Below are 16,773 nucleotides of genomic sequence, written 5' to 3'. Positions count from 1 at the left end.
GTATATTATAAAGTTTATCATAGACACTAACCCCACAGGATCCTGGCTACTACTTGAATTACATATAAAAATTAGTGTAATTTATAATGCAATTTATACATTTCAAGTTAACTGATAATTACATTACCTAACAAGCTCTTTCCTGGATAAATTGCACTACACTGTTAGGCAAATTACCTAGAAGCATGAGTATGGAATTTCAAAAAATAATAGTTGATATTAAAGGCTATATTAGGATTTAACTTCATTTTCTCTTTATTTTAAGCAGAAAAATTTAGTGAACTTCAGAATTCAATAGTTTTACTATAAACTATACTATAGCACCTCATTATTCTTGGATTGCTAAGTATTTCCTATGCATATTTTATTAGATAGCTTACTGAAGAGAGAGATAAAGTAGAAAAAATTCACTGTAATACTAAAAGAAACTGACACAATAGAGGTAAAATTGATAGTATTGTTTTTCCTAAAAATATGTGATACATTTAGATGACAGGACGTAGCCATCTTTCTAAAAATTATTTTCCTATTCAGTTAAAAATATAAATAAAGGGCAATCTCCACATTTCTGGTACGATCAGATATTAAACAATGTAATAAGCAGCTTCTTTGGTAATGGTTCAGTTGCTAAGTCATGTCTGACACTTTGTGACACCATGGACTATAGCTCATCAGGCTCCCCTGTCCTCTACTATTTTGCAGAGACTGCTCGAATTCATGCCCATTGAGTTGGTGATGCTATCTAACCATTTCATCCTCTGCTGCCTCCTTCTCCTCCTAGCTTCAGTCTTTCTGAGCATCAGGGTCTTCTCTCTTGAACTGACTCTTCATATCAAAGTGACCAAAGTATTAACAGTTTCAGCTTTAGCATCAGACTTTCTAATGAATCTTCAGGGTTGATTTCCTTTAGGAATGACTGGTTTGATCTCCTCGCAGTCCAAGGGACTCTCAAGAATCTTTTCCAGCACCACAGTTCAAAATGATCAATTCTTTGGTGCTCAGCCTTCTTTTTGGTTCAGCTCTCACATCCACACAAGACTAATGGGAAAACCGTAGCTTTGGCTATATGGACTTTTGTCAGCAAGGTGATGTCTCTGCTTTTTAATGCTGTCAAGGTTTGACACAGTTTTCCTTTCAAGGAGCAAGCATCTTTTAATCTCATGGCTGCAGTTACTATCAGCAGTGATTTTGGAGCCCAAGAAAATAGTCTGTTAATGCTTCCATGCTTCCCTTTCTATTTGCCATGAAGTGACTGGTCTGGATGCCATGATTTTACTTTTTTGACTGTTGAGTTTCCAGCCAGGTTTTTTATTCTCCTGTTTCACCCTCATCAAGAAACTTTAGTTCTTCTTTACTTTCTGCCATTAGAGTGCTATCATCTTATGCAGATGAGGCTGTTGAGATTTCTCCCAGCAATCTTGATCCCAGCTATCCATCCAGATCATCAACTCACATGATGTACTCTGCATAGAAGTTAAATAAGCGGGATGACAACATATAGCATTGTCGTTTTCCTTTCTGAATTTAGAACCAGTCCATTATTCCATTCCCAGTTCTAACTGTTGCTTCTTGACCTTCATACAGGTTTCTTAGGAGACAGGTAAGGTTGTCTGGTATTTCCCTCTCTTTAAGAATTTTCCAGTTTGTTTTGATCCACACAGTCAAAGGCTCTAGTGTAGTCAATGAAGCAGAAATAGATGTTTTTCTAGAACTCCCTTTCTTTCTCCATCATTCAACAAATTATCTCTGCTTCCTCTGCCTCTTCAAAATCCAGCTTGTACATCTGGAATCTCTCAGTTCACATACTGCTGAAGCCTAACTTGATGTTTTTTTTAGTATAAACTTACTAGCACATGAAATGAGTACATGCTAGTAAAGTAATGCTTAAAATTCTCCAAGTCAGGCTTCAGCAATACATGAACCGTGAACTTGCAGATGTTCAAGCTGGTTTTAGAAAAGGCAGAGGAACCAGAGAACAAATTGCCAACATCTGCTGGATCATTGAAAAAGCAAGAGAGTTCCAGAAAAACATCTATTTTTGCTTTATTGACTATGCCAAAGCCTTTGACTCTGTGGATCACAATAAACTGTGGAAAATCCTGAAAGAGATGGGAATACCAGACCACCTGACCTGCCTCTTGAGAAACCTGTATGCAGGTCAGGAAGCAACAGTTAGAAATGGAAATGGACCAACAGACTGGTTCCAAATAGGAAAAGGAGTACGACAAGGCTGTATATTGTCACCCTGCTCATTTAACTTATATGCAGAGTACATCATGAGAAACATTGGGCTGGAGAAAGCACAAGCTGGAATCAAGATTGCTGGGAGAAATATCAATATTTCTGAATATCAAATATCTGAAAAATCAGATACGCTGATGACACCACCCTTATGGCAGAAAGTGAAGAAGAACTAAAGAGCCTCTTGACGAAAGTGAAAAAGGAGAGTCAAAAAGTTGGCTTAAAGCTCAACATTCAGAAAACTAAGATCATGGCACCTGGTCCCATCACTTCATGGCAAATAGATAGGGAAACAGTGGAAACAGTGCCTGACTTTATTTTTCTGGGCTCCAAAATCACTGCAGATGGTGATTGCAGCCATGGACACTTATTCCTTGGAAGAAAAGTTATGACCAACCTAGACAGCATATTGAAAAGCAAAGACTACTTTATCAACAAAGGTCCATCTAGTCAAGGCTATGGTTTTTCCAGCAGTCATGTATGGATGTGAGAGTTGGATTATAAAGAAAGCTGAGCATCAAAGAATTGATGATTTTGAACTGTGGTGTTGGAGAAGACTCTTGAGAGTCCCTTGGACTGCAAGGAGATCCAACCAGTCCATCCTAAAGGAGATCAGTCCTGGGTGTTCATTGAAAGGACTGATGTTGAAGCTGAAACTCCAGTACTTTGGCCACCTGATGTGAAGAGCTGACTCATTGGAAAAGACCCTGATGCTGGGAGGGATTGGGGGCAGGAGGAAAAGGGGATGACAGAGGATAAGACGGTTGGACGGTATCACCGACTCGATGGCATGGGTTTGCGTGGACTCCGGGAGTTGGTGATGGACAGGGAGGCCTGGTGTGCTGCGGTTCATGGGGTCACAAAGAGTCGGACATGACTCAGTGACTGAAGTGAACTGAACTGAATATGGTAGTTAGACTATTCTTAGGCACTGCCTTCTTCGGATTGAAATGGAAGCTTTTCCAATCCTGTGGCCACTGCTGAGTTTTCCAAATTTGCTGGCATATTAAGTGTAGCACCTTAACAAGATCATCTTTTAGAATCTGAAATAGCTGAGCTGGAATTCCATCACCTCCACTAGCTTTGTTCATAGTGATGCTTCCTAAGGCCCTCTTGACTTCACAATCAAGGATGTCTGGCTCTAGTTGAGTAACCACAGCATCATGGTTATCTGGGTCATTAAGACCTTTTTGGTATAGCTTTTCTGTGTATCTTGCTACCTCTTCTTAATCTCCTCTGCTTCTGTTAGGTCCTAGCCATTTCTGTCCTTTGTGGTGCCCATCCTTGCATGAAATGTTCCCTTGGATCTCCAATTTTCTTCAAGAGACCTTTTCCAGTCTATTATTTCCCCCTACTTCTTTGCATTGTTCATTTAGGATGGCTTACTTATATCTCCTTGCTATTTTCTGGAACTCTGCATTCAGTTGGTTATATCTTTCCCTTTCTCCTTGTCTTTTACTTGTCTGCCTTGCTCAGCTATTTGTAAAGCCTCCTCAGACACCCGCTTTGTCTTCATGCATTTCTTTTTCTTGGGGACAGTTTTGGTCACTGCTTCCTGCATAGTGTTGTGAATCTCCATCCATAATTCTTCAAGCACTCTATCTGCCAGGTCTAATCTCTTGAATCTATTTGTCACCTCCACTGTATAATCGTAAGAGATTTGATTTAGGTCATACCTGATGGCCTAGTGGTTTTCTCTACTCTCTTCAATTTAAGCCTGAATTTTGCAACAAGAAGCTCATGATCTGAGTCATAGTCAGGTCTAGGTCTTGTTTGTGCTGACTCTATAGAGCTTTCCCATCTTTGGCTGCAAGGACTATAACCAATATGATTTCAGTACTGCCCATCTGCTGATGTCCATGTATAGTCATCTCTTGGATTGTTGGAAAACAGTTTGCTATGACCAGCATGTTCTCCTGAAAAAGTATTTGCCTTTGCTCTACTTCATTTTATACTCCAAAGTCAAACCTGCCTGTTATTCCAGGTATCTCTTGACATCCTACTTTTGCATTTCAATCCCCTATGATGAAAAGGACAACTATTTTTGGTGTTAGTTCTAGAAGGTCTAGTAGGTCTTCAGAGAACTAGTAAAATTCAGCTTCTTTAGCAGTAGTGGTTGAGGCTTAGACTTGGATTTACTGTGATGTTGAATGGTTTGCCTTGGAAATGAACTGAGATCATTCTGTTGTTTTTGAGACTGTACCAAATACTGCATTTTGGACTCTTCTGTTGACTATGAGGGCTACTCCATTTATTCTAAGGGATTCTTGCCCACAGTCGTAGATATAATGGTCATCTGAATTAAATTTGCCCTATTCCATCGAATTCCATCCATTTTAGTTCACTGTTTCCTAAGATGTTGATGTTCAATCTTGTCATCTCCCGCTTGATTACATCCAATTTACCTTGATTCTTAGCTAACTTTCAAGGTTCCTATGTGATATTATTATTCTTTATAGCATCAGACTTTAGTTTCACCATCGTACACATCCACAACTCAGCATCCTTTCAGCTTTGTCCCAGCCACTTCATTCTTTTTGGAACTATTAGTAACTGTCCTCCACTCTTCACTAGTAGGGCTTCCCTATTGATTAAGGCAGTGAAGAATCTGCCTGCAATGCAGGAGATCCAGGTTTGATCCCTGGGTTGGGAAGATCCCTTGGAGAAGGGAATAGATACCCACTCTTGTCTGGAGAATTCCATGGACAGAGGAGCCTGGCTTGCTACAGTCCATGTGGTCACAAAGAGTCAGACATGACTGAGTGACTAACACTTTCACTCTCTTCCCTAGTAGCATATTGGTCACTTTCCAACCTGAGGGCTTTGTCTTGCAGTGTCTTTTTTTTTTTTTTTTTTTTTTGTCTTTTCATACCGTCTGTGGATTCTCTAGGCAAGAATACTGGACTGGGTTGCCATTTTATCATCCAGTGGATATTTTGTCAGAACTGTTTGCTATAGCCCATCTGTCTTGGGTGACCCTGTATAGCACAGTTCATAGCTTCATTGTGTTACACAAGCCCCTTTGCACAACAAGACTCTGTTTCATGAAGGGGACTTTGGTGATAAGTCAGTCTATTTGTTAATGTACTTAAAGACTCTAAATGAACAGATAAACACTTAGGTCTATTCAATCTCAAGCAAAGACTGACTCACTATCATATTAATTTTTAGCTATTTTCAAGGGAAAAAATGGTCAATTGCATTATGACCAGTAATCTTTTAAGTGGATCAAGATTAGAAATCGGCTTGTGAGTTATAATCTGTGTGTTCTGTCGATCTACCTATCTATCCATCCCAATTCACAGAAACAACTAAATGAAGTTTATCTGACTCTAACCATAAATTAAGTTTTCCCGATTTAGTCAAGTAAAAAATTATGTACAAGTTAACATAGTGATATTTTCATACTAACAAAAATTATAAATAAACTGGCCAGGATCGGGATGCCTAAAGAAACTATTTCTAAGTTTTGATTTTTCATTTCACTAAAATAAGCATTTTATGCTGGAGAGGGTGTGGAGAAAAGGGAACCCTCTTACACTGCTGGTGGGAATGCAAACTAGTACAGCCGCTATGGAAAACAGTATGGAGATTTCTTAAAAAACTGGAAATAGAACTGCCATATGACCCAGCAATCCCACTCCTGGGCATACACATGGAGGAAACCAGAACTGAAAGAGACACATGTACCCCAATGTTCATCGCAGCACTGTTTATAATTGCCAGGACATGGAAGCAACCTAGATGCCCATCAGCAGATGAATGGATAAGGAAGCTGTGGTACATATACACAATGGAATATTACTCAGCCATTAAAAAGAATTCATTTGAATCAGTTCTAATGAGGTGGATGAAACTGGAGCCCATTATACAGAGTGAAGTAAGCCAGAAAGAAAAACACCAATACAGTATACTAACGCATATATATGGAGTTTAGAAAGATGGTAACGATAACCCTATATGCAAAACAGAAAAAGAGACACAGATGTATAGAACAGACTTTTGGACTCTGTGGGAGAAGGCGAGGGTGGGATGATCTGAGAGAACAGCATCGAAACATGTATATTATCTAGGGTGAAACAGATCACCAGCCCAGGCTGGATGCATGAGACAAGTGCTCAGGGCTGGTGCACTGGGATGACCCAGAGGGATGTGATGGGGAGGAAGGTGGGAGGGGGGTTCAGGATGGGGAACACATGTAAATCCATGGCTGATTCATGTCAATGTATGGCAAAAACCACTACAATATTGTAAAGTAATTAGCCTCCAACTAATAAAAATAATGGGGAAAAAATAATAAATAAAAACAAAAAAAAAATAAAATAAGCATTTTAAAATAATATTGATCAGGAACAGCATTAATAAAGCTTCAAATTATTTATGAAAAGTAATATTTTGATCATTTTACTCAAAACATGTGTAGAACAATCAATGAGAAATATGAAAAAGAAGGAAATTAATAGCAAGTCTTTCATTCAGGGCAATCAATCTGAAGACAATCAAATCAACCCTTCAGAAGTTTGCTCTTGATGATTTTCTGTATTATTTTACATTGACTTTACCTCCTCCTTCACATATAAGCTATTCAACTTTACAGAAAGGTGGGCACAGCCAGCCATCAGCTCAGAAATGGAAAATTGTAATAACTATATTTTCAGATGTAATTCACAGGTTAAACCTGGTGTGAATTGCTTTCCCCTGTGTGGACTTTTAAGGAAGATGCATTCCACAAAATATTTGTTGCATTCATTTTTTTTTTTCCCTGAAGATTATTAGATGTTCTGAGATGCAGATGATGAAACAGGTAATGCTATAGCTCACTATCAAATTAACAACTCAGGATTTCAACAGCAATCTGTTGCTATAGATTGACTCCCATGTCATTTTTTTTTTTTTTTCCTCTTTTGGTTGGGAAACACAATGTTTAATGGCTGAATGAATTTCTCTCCACACGTTGACTAATAGTAAATCTTTTTAGATCTCATTCAGCTTTATCGTTCCCTCTGGCAGTTTAGTTGTTGGCCTAGATTTATTGAGGTCCAACAGAAATGCAATTGAAACCTCCCTTTGAAATAAAGTTCCTGGCACGAAGAAAAAAAAAAAATCCATAAAAAGCCTCATCCTTGGGATAGCAATTTTTATAATGCAGAACTGATCTGAATAGTTCTTAGATGTTGGCCTCAGATAATAGTTTACATTGCATTATTGGATATGAACTTTGAATTCTGAGTCTCTTCCTTTTTCTTTTACTAGGACGTGTACATATATTCTTGCTTACCACACAAAAGTGAATTCAATCTTAAGTTAAATATAAAAAACCTCTCTAGCATTTCTCTCTTCCCTATAAAACTCAACAAAGCAATAACAGGAAACTAGTAATATCAGTAATCTGCTTTTAAGAAGTTAAAGTACTTGGTTCATGTTCCATTTACTCTCACATATATATTGGAATGTTTCTTTGAGATTAAGTATAGATGGGGGAGACCAAAATTAAGTAACAACTTTATAAAAACTCTCACTAGTCTCTTGAAATAATTATTCTTATTTTATGAGTTTTGTACAGTAAGAACTTCTTACTTACAGTAGGACTTCACTGTGGCCTAGCCTTTCTCTTGAATGAAATTAAAATCCAAACAATGAGCAATATGCAAGCAACATAATTCTAAAACAAGACCTGGATATAAGCCACAGCTCTGATTTTGTCAATTTCCTTCACTAATGAAGTTTTATAGTTTTATTTTCTGTTTATATTTTTTACTTTCCCAAAGGAAATCTCATCTATGACTTCGATATGTACCACTCTATGGAAACTAGTCTTGTGTTTGGAACTGAACTGGTGGAGAAAGGGTACAGAGTGTCTGCATTTCTGATTTCTTGACACATTCTTTATTCTTATTACCATATGTAACAAACTTCTTATTACAATAAGAGAATTTACTCTTCTTAGCATAAGGAGAAAGGATTTCTTAAGGGAGGCAGACAGACCGTAACTGTGGGGGAAAAAAAAAGACTCAGATTTCAGAATCAACTCCCATCATCATACCTCAGAACTATAACGTGAAGAGAGCTTGCCTCTGTCTCACAAAGACATTCTGAATCATGGTTCTTAACTTCTGTTTCATGAAATTCCAAAAGATTTTCAATCACAATTCAGAATACCCGAGCAGTTTGTTGGGAAAAACAATTACATACCATATTTATTTTTGTTAACTTATGTAATCATAAAAATAGGCAATTATTAGCATTAAGTAATGATTAATTATAATCAGTGAATTTATTATTAAATTAAATATAATTAATAAATAATTATCAGTAGTATTAATAGCACCAGTGACTTAGACAACAAGTAAAATGTAGAGATATTTCATATCACTGTGGTAGTTGTAAATTTGTGAATACTATTAATATTTACCTTTATTATTACTTCAAACTTTTGGTAAGTGAATTATTGTTTGATCATGTCATTTATTTCTCTTTAAAATACAAATATATTACTATATTGCAAACTTTTAAAAATATTTTGATGATGTATTTCTGAGCTTTCTTTGCAATCATTTGTTTTCCTTTATACACATATTTTGTATATGTATTTAGAGCAGCTTTAGGTTCAAAGCAAAATTCAACAGAAAGTATACAGAGTGTCCATATACTCCTTGCTGTGATACACACACACTGCCTCTCCCACTTACCAACATTCTGCATCAGAGTGGTACTTTTGTTACTTATATTAAAAATCATTATTACTCAAAGACTGTAGTTCATAATAGGGCTCACTCTTGGTATTGCATGTTCTATGGGTTTTGACAAATATAATGAAATGCATTCATAGTTACAGTATCATACAGCATAGTTTCACTGCTCTAAAAAATCCTCTGTGTTCTACCAATTTGTTCCCCCCTTCCTTCCTAACCTCTGGCAGCCACTGATCTCCATAGTTTTGCCTTTTCCAGAATGTCATGTAGTTGGAATCATACAGTACGTAGCCTTTCTACATTAGCTTCTTTCTCTTAGTAATAAACATTTCACTTTTCTCCATGTCTTTTCATGACTTAATAGCTCATTTCTTTTTAGCACCAAATAATGTTCCATCATCTGGATGTACCAGAGTTTATTTGTAAACTCACTTATTGAAAGACTGTTGGTCACTTCCAAGTTTTGGTAATTATGATTAAGCTGTTATAAACATGTATGTACAGGATTTTGTTTGGACATAAGTTTTAAACTTCTTTGAATAAGTATCATGCAGCATGATCATATGATAAGAGTATGTTTAGCTCTAAGAAACTGCCACATTGTCTTCCAATGTGGCTGCTTCACTTTACATTCCCATTAAGAGAAAGTAAAAGTTCTTATTGCTTCACATCCTTGTCAGATCTTAGTGTATTCAATATTTTTGGCCCTTTGTCATTCTAATAGTTGCAAAATAGTACATTATTGTTGTTTTAATTTGTAGTTCCCTAATGACATTTGGGCTTCCCATGTGGTGCTAGTGGTAAAGAACCTGCCTGCCAATATAGGAGGTACTGGAGATGTGGGTTTGATCCCTGGGTCAGGAAGATCCCTGGAGGAAGGCATGGCAACCGACTCCAGTATTCTTGCCTGGAGAATCCCATGACAGAGGAGCCTGGCAGGCTACAGTCCTTGGGGTCCAAAAGAGTCAGACACGACTGAGCGACTCAGCATAGCACAGCATGATGGCATTTGATGCTGAGTCTCTTCTCATATGCTTATTGATTATCTTTGTATCTTCCTTGCTGAGGTGTCTGATCATGTATTTTGCCCACTTTTAAATCAAATTGTTCATTTTCTTTTATTGTTGAGGTTGACATGTTCTTTATGTATTTTAGATAACAGTCCTTAATCAGATATGTCTTGTGCAGATTTTTCTCCCAATTTTTTGAATGTCTTCTTAATCTTTTCACAGTGACTTTGTTATATAGCAGTTTTTAAACCTAATTGAGTTTGGCAATTATTTCTTTCATAGAACATGCCTCTGGGATTGATTGATAGACGGTAATAAAATGTCATTGTCATATTCAAGATTATCTAAGTTTTGTCCTGTGTTATCTTCTAGGATTTTTACAGTTTTCTGTTTTGCATTTAGGCTTATGATCATTTTGATTTAACATTTTTGTGTATAAGATCTGTGTCTGCATTCACTTTTTTTTTTTTTTCCTTGCATGGATGTTAGTCATTCTAGCATCATTTGTTGAAGACTATTCTCCATTGTATTTTGTTCCAGTATCAAGTTCAGTTGACTGTATTTCTTGGGGTCTATTTCTTGGCTCTCTATTTTGTCCCATTCATTTGCTTGTCTATTCTTCCCAATAGACAAGTAAAAACCGATAGCACACTGTCCTGATTACCCTAACTTTACAGTAAGTCTTTAAGTTGAGTAATTAGCATAAGTCACCTGACTTTGTTCTCCTTCAATACTATGTCGGTTAATCTGGGTCTGTTGCTGTTCCATATAAATTTTATAATCATGTTTCTGATATCCATAAAGTAACTTACAGGGATTTTTATTGGGATAGAAAGGAATTAAGAGATCAATTTGGGAAGAACTAAAATATTATGATATTGAGTTTTCCTGACAATGAACATAGAATATCTTTCTATTTATTTAGTTCTTGTTTGAATTAATTAGTGTTATAGTTTTCCTCATATAGATCTTTTACATATTTTGTTAGATTTATACCTTTTTGTTTAACTTTCTTCAGTGTTTTCACCTGTTTCACTTTTTTCAAAGCTATATAAATGGTAATGTGTTTTTAATTTTAAATTATATTGTTTGTTACTGATATATAGGAAAACAATTGGCTTTGGTAAATTAACCTTATATCCTAAAACCTTGTTATTATCACTTATTAGTTCTCATAGTTTTGTTTTGTTGCTGATTCCTGATTTTATACAGACAATCTAAAAGAAGTTTTCTTTTTTCCTTTCCTCATATATGTACACATTGTTTTCTTATTGCATTATCTAGAACTTTCACTATGCCTGTACATTTTGCATTTGAAAAACATTCTGAGAAGACATCTGCAGGCTTTATCAGATTCTCAGCAGTCCTCAGCAAATACATAGACAGACACATTGCTAAGAACTACCATTCTAAAGCAAATCCTGCTAGAGACTGAATCACTTGCCTTTGCCATGACCCCAGGCAGCAAGATGGAATATGCAATTTCTCTTTAAAATTAGGTGTTTTGGTTAGGGCAACTGACTAAATCTATATCATGTAAGCACTACATTGTAAAGAAGAAAGACTTGGAGAGCTCTTTTGCTTGATTTTTTTCATTTTGTTTGAGGTGTATGATTCATAAACTGTGTGCCAAAAATACTGTAGTAAAGTTAGAAAGCTATCTCTTAATATTTCATAGATTCTAGGGAAACTCAGTGATGCTCAAGATCTGTCTGTCATTGTGTTAACACTAACTTCAGATAGTTCACCTTTTGAACATAAGAACACATTGTTTTCCTTTTGAAGACATCATATATTTAAAAAGTTGGGTTTCTGGAGTTAGTTGTAAGAAAAAGCAAGTACTAAGCAAAAGGCACCCCTAAAGAGAAAACAAGCGTGGTATTAAGTAATCTAAGGCTAAGCTTTCAGAAGGGCTTCCCAGGTGGCTCAGTGGTAAAGACTCTGCCTGCCAATGCAGGAGATGGAGGAGACGCAGGTTGGATCCTTGGGCTGAAAAGGTTACCTGGAGAAGGACATAGGAACTTCCTTCAGTATCCTTGCCTGAACTATCCTATGGACAGAAGACTCTGGCAGGCTACAGTCCATGGGGTCACAAAGAGTCAGACATGACTGAGCAAGAGCAAGCTTTAAACAATGGGTAGTACCAACAGATACACACATCATCTCAGTAACTGTGGTTATTTAAATTAAAAAAGTGTAATTAAAATATTATTTTAACTTTAAAATACATTTTTAAATTTAAAAGTATATTAAAATATTATTAATCTTTAAATTTATGTGCATTATTTATCAAGCAGATACTAAATTATTAGGATAAAAATACTTAATATGTTGTCTATACCTGTCTCCTTAATAAATAAAAATTTAAATATTATGATTATCTATATATCTATCTATCTTTCTATTATCTTTTTACCTATTTATTGTATATGAGCATTGTGAAAATTTTCTGAGACCCTAAAGTCACTGCAAACTGAGAAATTTCATGTATCTCTGCATTAGGTTTTATACTAGAAAAGCATAATTGGCACTATGGAAAAAGATCACAAATTAGAAAAGTAATATAACAATTTCATGCATATTTTCTTTATAAGTGACATAACTTTTCTTAAGTGATTTCCATAGAACACTGGGGTATGTACAACATAATTTTAAAACTGTGGGCTTTTTAATTACATGAAAAAACAAATTTTGCTAAGGTGGGATTATATTGTAGAGAAAATATTTTGGAGACAGCAAAGCTTGAAGGGTGCAAATTTAACAGTAAGAAAAATAGCTAGGTGCCTATTGACACTACTGGTTTGAAAAATTAATAGAAGATAAACTAAGGAAGTTTGGTAGGTGCATAAAGGAAGGATAGATAAGATATTTTAAATTAAGTGACAAAGACTAACTTGACGTAGGGAATGAAGGAAAAATGAATGGCCCAATGGCTTTAATAACTGGGTCACTAATGATACTATAAGCTAGCTGTCAATACAACTTGATATGAGAGAATTTCTGACTTGAGACTTTAAAATTATAAATTTAAAATTCCTGAGGACACACATCTGCAGATATCCTGTTGGGTGTAACTGGAAGTTAATAGTTGGTAAAAACCTGAATGTAAACAAGTAAGTAGAAGCAGATACTGGAAAAATGTGGTATTCCAACACTAAGAGATAAAAAGTAGCAGCTAAAGACTTGAAATATATAGAGAAGGATGTGGAATAATTGTAAATAACATCACGGAAGCTAAGAGAGAAGAATTTTATAGATGGAATATGTCTTTCTTATTAATCTGTTATATAGGTTTTTATTTCATTCCAGAAAATGGCCATATTATTCACTGGATCTCTTTATTTCTAATTTAATCAAACATAGAAGAAGGTCATATAAGTAGAATTGAACAAGCTTTTAAATGAGTTTGATTTCTAGCTCCACAATTCATCAGATATGAGACACGGGCAAAGAACTTATATTTCTGAAGAAAGGTAAAATTAAAATAATAGTGTTTACTTCCTAAGGTTGTAAGAGTATCAGAAATACAATATACAAGAAGTTATAAACATGCTTGGTACATATCATTGTAAAGACTTACCAATATGTAAATTATTCTATTTTGCATTCAGTATGCAAGGGAATTCTAGTTAATAATGTAATTTTTTTCATGTAATTTTAAAAAATTAATATCACTTTCTCTTTTTGCTAAGATTTTGTTTTCTTTGAGTTCTTCATCCAGGGGTTTCTAGTTAACACCTATAATCACCCAGCATCAGCTATTGTTTTCTTACTGTTGTAAACACTAAATCTCCTTAATTTATCTCCTAAGAATAATCTCTATAATTATGTGTTTAAATAATTTTATGATTTTCTTTTAGTCAGTTTCTTAGAGCTTTTATTTTACTAGCTAATTTTTTCCCTCTTCCAAGTTCTTTCTTTTAAATTTTCTTCACTGTGAATTCAAATTACCAACAATGCACTGTATGCAGAATTATGCTAAGTACTCATTTTCTTAATATTGCCTTTAATAGCCATTCCACATATTAAACCTCATATGTTAAAATTTAAAACATCACTTCTTTCTGTAAGCTTGCTGGTTCTCCCAGTGGCAGATCTCCATTTTCCCAGGCACCTGAATTTCCAGTCTCAGTGACCCTGCTACTTCTGCTTTTTGTTCTCTTGTACCTAATTTATCACCATGTCTTACTGTTTTCTCTGCCACATTCTAACTCAAGCCTATTAGCATGAAAAACCACCACCAGAAATGAAGGTGCTAAATTATCTCAAATAGTACTATAAATTTAACTATAAGCTCTACTTATTTTATAAACACAAAAAAGGCACCCTTTATAGAGTGGTGAAACATTGTGAACCATTGAAATAAAAAATGACAGTGGTGTGTGTGTGTTTATTAGCAAATGTTTATTTGCTTTTTATTTTTGGCAAATATTTATTATGAGGATCATTCTGCTCAAACATAAAAATGAAGATAAGAATACTCACATGAAGTAAAGATCTCACTTTTTGCAGATGACATGATACTGTACATAGAAAACCCTAAAGATAGTATCAGAAAATTACTAGAACTAATCGGTGAATTTAGCAAAGTTGCAGTATACAAAATCAATACACAGAAATCTCTTGCATTTCTACATACTAACAAAGGAAAATCAGAAAGAGCAATAAAGAAATCAGTTCCATTCACCATTGCAACAAAAAGAATTAAATATTTAGGAATAAACTTACTTAAGGAGACAAAAGAACTGTACACAGAAAATTATAAGACACTAATAAAAGAAATCAAAGACGACATGGAGTGATATTTCATGTTCCTGGGTAGGAAGAATCAATATTGTGAAAATGACTATACTACCAAATGTAATCTACAGATTCAATGCAATCCACATCAAATTACCAATGGCATTTTTCACAGAACTAGAACAAAAAATTTCATAATTCATATGGAAACACAAAACCCCCAATAGCCAAAGCAGTCTTGAGAAAGAAGAATGGAGCTAGAATCAACCTTCCTGACTTCAGATTATACTGCAAAGCTACATACAGTCATCAAGAAAGTATGGTACTGGCACAAAAACAGAAATATAGACTGATGGAACAAGATAGAAAGCCCAAATAAACCCATGCACCAATGGGTACCTTATTTTTGACAAAGGAGGCAAGAATATACAATGGGGCAAAGACAGCCTCTTCAATAAATGGTGCTGGGAAAACTGGACAGCTACATGTAGAAGAATGAAATATAAGAACACTTCCTAACACCATTCACAAAGATAAACTCAAAATGGATTAAAGAACCAAATGTAAGACCAGGAACTGTAAAACTATTAGAGGAAAACATAGGCAGGACACTCGATGACATAAATCAAAGCAAGATCCTCTATGACCCACCTCCTAGAGTAACGAAAATAAAAACAAAAGTAAACAAGTGGGACCTGATTAAACTTAAAAGCTTTTGCACAGCAAAGGAAACTATAAGCAAGGTGAAAAGACAACCCTCAGAATGGGAGAAAATAATAGTAAATGAAACAACTGACAAGTGATTAATTTCCAAAATATACAAGCTGCTCATACAACTTAGTACCAGAAAAACAAACAACCTAATCAAAAAGTAAAAGTGGGAAAAAGATCTAAAGAGACATTTTTCCAAAGGAGACATACAGATGGCTAAAAAACACATGAAAAGATGTTCAATATTGCTTATTATTAGAGAAATGCAAATCAAAACTACAATGAGATATCACCTCACAAGTGTCAGAATGGCCATCATCAAAATGTCTACAAACAATAAATGCTGGAGAGGGCATGGAAAAAAGGGAACGCTCTTGCACTGTTGGTGGGAATGTAAATTGATACAGCCACTATGGAAGCCAGTATGGAGATTCCTTAAAAAACTAGGAATAAAACCACCATATGGCCCAGCAATCCCACACCCAGGCATATACCCTGAGGAAAACAAAACTGAAAGAGACACATGTACCCCAATGTTCATTGCGGCACTATTTACAACAGCTAGAACATGGAAGCAACCTAGATGTTCATTGACAAGTGACTAGATAAAGAAGTTGTGGTACATATACACAATGGAATATTACTCACCCATAAAAAGGAACTCATTTGAGTCAGTTCTAATAAGGTGGATGAACCTAGAACCTATTATACAGTATGAAGTAAGTCAGAAAGAGGAAGATAAATATTGTATTCTAGTGCACATACACAGAATCTAGAAAAATGGTACTGAAGAATTTATTTACAGGGCAACAACAGAGAAACAGAAATAGAGAACAGACTTGTGGACATGGGGAGAGGGGAGGAGAGGGTGAGATGTATGGAAAGAATAATATGGAAACTTACATCACCATATGTAAAATAGATAGCCAATGGGAATTTGCTGTGTGTCTCAGGAAACTCAAACAGGGGCTCTGTATCAACCTAGAGGGGTGGGGTGGGGAGGGAGATGGGAGGGAGGTTCAAAAGGGAGGGGATACATGTATACCTATGGCTGATTCATGTTGAGGTTTGACAGAAAACAACAAAATTCTGTAAAGCAATTATTCTTCAATAAAAAATAAATTAATTAATTAAAAAAAAGAATACTCATGTGGTTATTGTGAAAATGAAATAATAAAACAGGGGGAAAGTAAAGAATGAATTGTTCATGACAGACCTTCTCATTTGTTTCCGAAGGAAAGGTACAATCTATTTTGAAGTTAAAATCCTAAAATCTTCTGGAGGTTTTTTGTTGTGGTTGCTGTTGTTAAACTCTTATCTCAACTAAGCTGGTGTATTCCAAATATGGATGTCAGAGATATGGGACTGAGGTGAGAAAT

Source organism: Dama dama, chromosome 13 (assembly GCF_033118175.1).
Source record: "Dama dama isolate Ldn47 chromosome 13, ASM3311817v1, whole genome shotgun sequence".
In the NCBI taxonomy this organism is placed as follows: Eukaryota; Metazoa; Chordata; class Mammalia; order Artiodactyla; family Cervidae; genus Dama; species Dama dama.
The sequence above is the reverse complement of the archived record's forward strand: the minus strand, read 5'-3'. Positions refer to the sequence as shown.